Source organism: Lagopus leucura, unplaced genomic scaffold (genome assembly GCF_019238085.1).
Source record: "Lagopus leucura isolate 7727_CA_CO unplaced genomic scaffold, USGS_WTPT01 Super-Scaffold_100014, whole genome shotgun sequence".
In the NCBI taxonomy this organism is placed as follows: Eukaryota; Metazoa; Chordata; class Aves; order Galliformes; family Phasianidae; genus Lagopus; species Lagopus leucura.
The window spans coordinates 13,617,825-13,625,672 of NW_024962268.1; the positions used below are offsets into that span (position 1 = coordinate 13,617,825).

The 7,848-nt window shown below is 36.3% G+C and overlaps 1 long non-coding RNA gene across 1 annotated transcript; it reads left to right on the forward strand.

The window, feature by feature from the left end:
- The first annotated feature begins 2,799 nt into the window (after positions 1-2,799).
- On the forward strand, positions 2,800-6,689 carry LOC122182308. The gene is made up of 3 exons (XR_006179763.1): positions 2,800-2,811; positions 5,348-5,396; positions 6,651-6,689. It is a non-coding gene; the product is annotated as an uncharacterized LOC122182308 (long non-coding RNA).
- Positions 6,690-7,848: the final 1,159 nt, after the last annotated feature.

Genomic DNA, 7,848 nt, shown 5'->3' on the forward strand with positions numbered 1-7,848 from the left:
CCTCTCTCCCTCTGTATGTTTATCAAGAGTCTGTGTCTGTAAGGCATTTATGTTTCATAAAACAATCTAAATATCACAGCACATAAATTTAATCTTGAAATAAATACAGGGAAAATTTATCACATCACTCTGTTGAAAAAAAAAAAAAAAAAGAAATTATTCTGCTGAACAGAAAAGACCTGAGATGTACACACTGAAAACTCAACATCTATGATCAACTCAATAAATGGCATGACATGTGAGGTGACAAACGGGAGGCTAAAAATATACTTCTTCAGCCACATGATGAGGATCATAATCAAAAGGAGCTGTTCCACAAGTTCTGTGGGAGGGATCAGGGAAACACTTTCCTGAGCAGAGAATAAAACACAAGAAATTTAACTCATCCGCTGCCACTTTCTGGAAATTTCTCTGGAAGTTGACAGCAGGAGCAGTTCTGTTTGCAATCATAGAACAAATGAAGCCAGAGTACACTAATGAACCAAAGGGTGGATCAACATAGAGCCCAAATACCATTCTCAGATCACATGCCACACAATGACATGCTGCTGGGCCGTAAAGTAACATATCATTCTATTTCCATTCCCAAATAAGCAATAATGTCCCTTGCCTCCCCCTTCTTGTGATCTTGTTTCCTTACCTTCTTCTGCTTCCCACTGCAAAACTCCCTACATAACACAATGTTTCCCATCTCCCAGTTTTTTAGCCTGTGTGCTGAAAGGCAGTGCAAACTGTTTAGCCTTCAACAAAAGCTGAAATATCCTGCATTTCTTTAACTGGCTAATGAGAATATACACATCTTTGGGTTTGTAAGATCATCAAGGAATTCCACATGTGCCTTCTGGCAAGGAGTCGCTAGTGTTATGATTGGCAGCTACCCTGTTGGGAGGCAAGAGCCTTCTGAGGCTTATGGCATTTGTTATGCCTAGAAAATTGCTAAAGAAAGATATTAGGATAATCTGGAATGATGTCTCCAAAATGACTCCAGTCATTTATCGTCCCCATTTTTAATTACTTCACTGACTTGGATTATTCATTCTTAAAATTTGCTTCTAAAGCATAATAAAAAGTCAGTCTCACAAGTAGGTATCATTTTTCTTCTTCCTTAGGTATATGAGCAGTATATTTCATGCAAATAATATTGCCTTGATTTTTATGTATTTTTAAAGACCTCCTGCTGTTGGTATTATCAGTATAAGCTTTCTACTGAAACTGGAGAAAAATCCAAATATTGTTTATAATTCCCTTTCTTTTTTATTTGAGGGATGTTTCCATGTAAAAATGTGTTGCCAAGCTTCAGATTCTTACAGAGAAAATTATTATCTGCAAAACTGTTACATGAGGTGTCATGTTTTATTTCCATACTTATGCTCGTAAGTATAAGTAAGCTTTTTTAAGAAATTTGTCTTTGCTCTACACTATAATTTTATCTTGTAAACAAATAGGAAGATTTCTGTCTGATTTGCACCCATCCTGAAAAGTCCTGAAATGGAGCTAGCTTTAATCCTATTTAACTGTTTCTGTAGACTTGTTCTTGGTATGTACAAAACAGCGTTTACCTGGAAGTTTCTTTCCTTCTAAGAAAAACAGAAGCTGTATTTTCAGTCAAAAATACAATTTTGGTCATTTGCATAATCAAGTACCATTCAACTGCAATTCCAGCTATATGTATGCTTGTTAATCTTAGTTGTCTTTTCTGATGGAATAGAAAGAAGATGTCTAAGATTACCACTGCATAATTTGTCAGAGAAAAAGCTGTGAATTGATAACTGTTACATATATGTTTGCTATGGCATATCATTTGGCAAAAGAATAAACTCATTAACTGCATTTTTCATAAATAATATTCTTTGGATTCTTCCTTGTTTGCCAAGAATATCAATTCATTATTTTTCTTTCACTAATACAAATATCACTGTTTGTTTTAATATCCAGTCCTACAGCAGGTCTTGGAAGTTCTGAGTATTTCTGTTAATAGTCTACACTGTTTTCTTCCCTGATATAGTCTTCTTATAACAAGTATATGGAATCATTAGCCTGACTTGGGATAAAATCCAAGATTTCTTCAAGTTAATGGCAAAATTGTTATTAACTTTAAGAAATTTTATACATGTTTTTTAATCCTAGCTACGATTCTTTAGAGAGAGATTTCTGCACTGTGGTTTTCCTGGGGTTTGTTAGCATGTACCTGTCAGAGTGGGTGCCTGGCAAGTTGTGGCTAAAGAAATGTGAAGCCCTTTCACTTGGCTTAAAGTTCAGACCAAGATCCAGAAGGAAGGAGTATTAGATTCTTTTTCTCCTCATGTCTTAAATCCTGAAAGAACATCCCACCTTTCAGATGAGGAATGGATGACCATTCTGTCCTCCCAAAACTATTTGACTTAGTGTTTGTTCCTTACTGAAATTCATAAGGCTTTTCATGACTTTATCATCTAACAGTTAGAGCACTTTCTTGAGAGAAGGGAGAGCTGAAGTCCTATTCTTGTTCTAATTAATATTTTATTATTTCTGTTAAATCTTCAGTAGCGTACAGACAGGAAAGACTACTCTCCAGTTTCAAGAAGGAAACCAAATGATTCTCAAACCTAATCCAATGAACTCAAATATGGATTTAAGTCCAGAAAAAGAAACCACAAGCGGTGGTTTGCCTGTAATCTGGACAAAAAAGCATTGCAACCACCCAGTTATGATAAGAAAGGACTGTATGTTCCTCACTTAGAAAAGAGTAGCTGTAGAAACAAGGAGCATCAACTGGAGAAAGGCTTGTGCTCTGAACACCTGGTGGACAGAAGCCTCTCCATGCAGATCAAAGTAAGTATGTATGTCTCAGAAGGCATAAAACTTAATATTTTAAAAAGAAATAAAATTATTAGGTGAATACACACCCCATGTACATGTTCTTTTTGATCTCCTTTGCGATCCTTTTAGTCTATTGACATGTTGTTTACAGATACTAAAAGCCCAGCATAGAGATATGGAGTGCTTCTGTGTGATTAGGTACCTGCAATATTCTGCACTGTAGTGACTGAATACTTTTTTGACTGTATGCCTTAAATAAATCACAGGTAGTTGAAAAGAGAGCAGCAATCTTTAAAAGTGAAAAACTTGAGCACAACATCTCAATTTAATTCAAAGCTTTTCCTAGGATGTTTTTGGTTATATAAGAAAAACAGGTTATATTTTTAAGAAATAAAAAGAGAAAGGAAAAACATAAAAAGGTGTGCGGATGTTTCTGCCGAAGTAAAACGCTGAAGCACCGCATGCATATAAGATTTGCATATGAAACCAACATCTTGTATAGTGAATACCAGACCTGCTGGGATGGTGCAATACTCCTGGAAACTTGCTTGGAGTTGTAAGAATAGTGTTGCATCATTTTGTTGATTGTGTGGAAGTTTTAATCTCATTAGGTTTTCAGTGTATGTCTGATTTGAAACAACATGAATGAATCACCCTCAGTTAATACCTTGTGCTCATCCATTTATTTGCGTTTATGAACAGTTTCAATGCCTGCTTATTGTTTTTACTTCTCATGTCCTAATTGCCTCATCTAAGGGTGTTGGTTTTTCTTTATTTTTGCTGTTGATGTTTTCCACTTATCAGTAGGCCCCACGACTTTTATTCTAAATACTGTGATAACAGATGGTGAAGAGAAGAACAAGGATGCATATTTAATGTTTTCCTGTACAATTACCAAAAGAAGGTGGTACTTCTCAGTCACAAAGACACGTTTTATCTCTCTTTGAGTATGAGCAGGTGTTGGATTTTCCCTGTTAAATCCAAACCGTTATGGCTCCTTAACCTAAGTACAAAGCAATCTTCTTCAGTCCGCATTCTCACAAGCATGAGCACACAAAGCTTATTAGAAGCTTTTTCTAGATCACTGTGTCCATCATATATCCAATTCCTGTCACAGGAAAAGATAATTAAGAGACTGTAGAGAGTTCTTTCTTGTATTACTTATACTCTAGCAGAAGATGGTTGTATGAGATGTAGTGAAATGGCATGAAAACAGCCAAAAAAAGAAAATGTTATTTATTTTAAAGTTGGATTACATGAGCTTCTAAACGTGGCAGAGCAGAGTAGTAAAGAAGCCTGATTTACTGGGCTGCTGTTTTTGTAATTGAGCTGTGGCTCTGTGAGATGCTCCTGTGACTTACTCAGCTGGAGATTCAGTTGCCCCTGGCTTTGAGGCACACAGTACAAAGCTGTGGTTTGATCCTCAGGAAACACCAGCTCTCTGGCTACCAGCTAGGAAAGCAGGGGAGGGAAGGAGTGGGGAGAGTGGGGAAGGGTTTCCTCTCAATGAATCTTGAAGCTGTTTTATTACCAAAATCACCTGTTGGCATATTTTGCAAGTCTTTTTATTTCTGACATTTCATCCCAGTGCAGAAAAATGAATTCCAGAAAGGGCATTTCAGAGGCAACATCTTGCTGGGAGATTTGCCATTGTCCTCTCAAGAAGTGTTCTGCCTTTCAATGCCTTAGCCGATTCCAAATTAGAGAATGGCTCAGAGTAAGAAGCTTGCATTCAAGTACTCTAAAAGCCACATTTTCAATAATCTGGTATTTAAAACCAGGCCTCTTCACTGAATGAACTCAGTTTCCCTTCATAAATCTCCATCAACAGAAAGCTATGAGAGAACTCAGCACCCTGGATGTCACCAAAGAAACATTATTCTGCCTGTGCAGTAAACTACTGCGCAAAGTTGTGTCATAAAGCAGAAAAGTCAATATCAGTGCTTTTGAAGTCTAAGCCTATAGCAACTACAAAGTAGGCTGGTCTTGATCTTTTAAAACATAATAACACTATGTGCAAACACTGAAAAAGGTCAGTTAAACAGTTAAACAGTTTAAACAGTTCAACTGTTTTGCAAACAGTTAAAAATATGTAGATGAAGAAGTTCTGGCTTATTCCACACTTGGAGCTTTGGAGTACTAAAAAAAAAAAAAAAAAAAAAAAAAAAAAAAAAAGTAGTATGGTGTTTCCTACATTTTAAAACAGGTTAAGTGGATTTAAATGTTTTAGAATGTTAAAACAACACATGAAAGCATCTATGCTCAAAATAGGTCTGAGGAAGGCACAGCATCATAGCAGCTGTATAGAAATTGCGCATAACGGAAGCAGTGAGTTTTCATCATGTACGACAGAGTAATGCTCTTGCAAAAGGAAATTTTGCAATCTGAGAGCATTTAGAGATGAGAACTCTAGAGATGAGAATCATCCCCATTTTTTTTAAGTGAAAATTTATCATGAAAGATTATGTATCTGAATATAGAGAAACACGAAAGTCTACAGAATCCCAAGTTCCTCCCACTGAATCAAGAAAATACCTACAATTTTCAGCTGTGCACCTCAGTTGATGTCAGCTACTGAGACCTGCTGGAATCTACAGGTGAGTGGTCCAATTCCAGTCTCTGCATAGGGACTCAGCCCAGACCCCTGCCTCAGGCTCTGTCTGTATATTTTATTAAATAACTCTTCTTAGACAAACTATACAAATTCTAAATGGGAAATGGGGACTTTTCCTGTCTCTGCCAGCTCAGAATGTACCTGTAAGGGAGAAAGACATGCTGATATCCCATCTGCCTTATTGTTTCCTCATCAGTTGTTTTGGATATTTTCCAGAAAGAGAAAAAGCTTTGCGAGGAAAACTATGTAATTCTCTCTTGTTTGGGGGATAGAGTAATTTCTAGAGCTGTGACTGAGTTTCTGCATGCTGAGATGGTCACAAATAAACATAAATGGTCATAAATAAACACCGAGAAGTGTTTGACTGTAGTCAGTGTATTATATTTCAGTTTTTCCCGTGGTAAGATGTTTGTGCAGTATATGATGTATATAACTTCAGACTAATCCTATCAAAATCTGTTCTGTTAAGTACAGATTAGCAAGGAATTTATTAAGGGCCTAATTTATCTCTTTTGGACTTTGATTTTGAATGTTCTCATTGTAAAGTTGAATGATCTAATTATTGCATTTATAAAAAATGAAAGTCTTGACAGGAATATTCAGGACCTTGTTTAAAATATTCTGCTAAAAGACTACAATCCTTTGGTAACTTTTTTAGAATTTCGTAGTAATTTTAACACCACAGGATTTTAATGAAGGTCTAAATGCCAGAAGTCTGTAAAGTCTGTCAAACTTTAGGATGTATTTCATTGAAGGAATGAATTGAAGATGTACAGTGTAGCCCACACCGTAAGAATAATACAGAACAAAATATTTGATTATTCCTATCATAACAGCCTGTTCATAATTTCCCTTGAGAAATTACAACTCTATATCTTAATGAAAAGCTGAATATGTGCTTCTTCAAAAACCTGACATAAAAAAGATTGTGATTTTTTTATATTAAAACAGCTACTGACCATTTTTATTAATGTTAGAAAGCTAAAATTTTCTTACAGTATAGTCCTTGCTACAGAATTAGATTATTTGGTGGAGTCTGAATATAGCAATTGTTTCAGATAAACTGTTCAGTAGTTTTAAGTTCTGTAAGCTCAAAGTCACCCGAAAGAGTCAGCAGGAGGCGGCAAGAGAAAGCAGCCATAGCCTTGCAGGAGCCAATTAATGATTATGATATTGACTGTATTCTTACTCAACAAATATGGTAAGTCATCAGAAAAATTCTGTCTTCATTCACCAGGTCATGAATGTCCAATCTTTTGACTTGTCCGAGTGGCACTGAGTGAAGAGGAATAGCCTTGGGTCACGTATATACAGGTTACTCTGAAAGTAATGTCTCTGATTTATTTCCATGGAAACTACAACGGATACGGAGACGTTTGACTGGGTAAATTCTCAGCTATGAAACACTGGTTCTCAGCATAGTCACAACTACTATCTATGCACTGTTGTCAGCAATAAAACAAGTGCCTGCATGCTTTGCTCATAGAAACATATATCAGCAGAGGAGACCACAGTTGCTGTTGCCACTGTTGGGATGCATCACCCATCTCCTTACTGTGGTCACCTCCACTGTTTGGTATCCATAAATGTTCAGCAAGTGTGGGTGCCAGTTTCTGTATAAAGGAATGACAATCGTTTGCCTTACACACTCTTCCATGTCACGTGCCATTTTGTCAGACTGCCCTTTTTTGCCATCTATCACATGTTAACAGGATGTAATGGAATATTGTTGTGAGGGTTCAGTCCTACTTCCATAACACCATTGTAGGCCAACATAAAAAAATAGGAGGCATACATTTGGAGCAGCCCTCATAAAAGTATAGTTAATGTATACAAGTGACAAAACATTCTGATTTTTAATTTTTTTAATTATAGCATAAAAAAGAAGAGCAACAAAAATGTAAAACTAGTGGGATATGTGGCCTTGTTTTTGTGAACCTAACACATCAGGCTGGTTCAAAGGCAGTGGTTGCCATTCTCACTGAGCTCTCAAGTTTTTTGTCAGAGATTTTTGATAAACTTTTACTCTTCCCGTGCTTTGTCTTCAGTAGTAGTTGTTTACAAATGTATGTACTGCCAAAAGCAATGACACAAATAAATGTGACTGTTAAATGAGAAGTATTTCTCTCTGCTAAGAGAGGATTTATAAAAATCTAACAAAGAGACATGGTCAGATTTTTGAGTTGAATGTCTGAATGCAACTCAGGACATTCCATTTGAATATTTGCAGGTTGTGTATTTATCTTGGCTAAAAATGGAGTTGCAAATAAACAAAAAAAAAAAATTGACGAATCTTTTAGCAATCCTGAAACCCATTCTCAAATTCCTTTTCTAGAATGGAGAGCACAGCTGTGTATTTATTGCTATTCACAGGACTGTGTTTAGCCAATGTATCAAACTCCATAAACTTATTTGCCATAACTTGAGCTGGCACT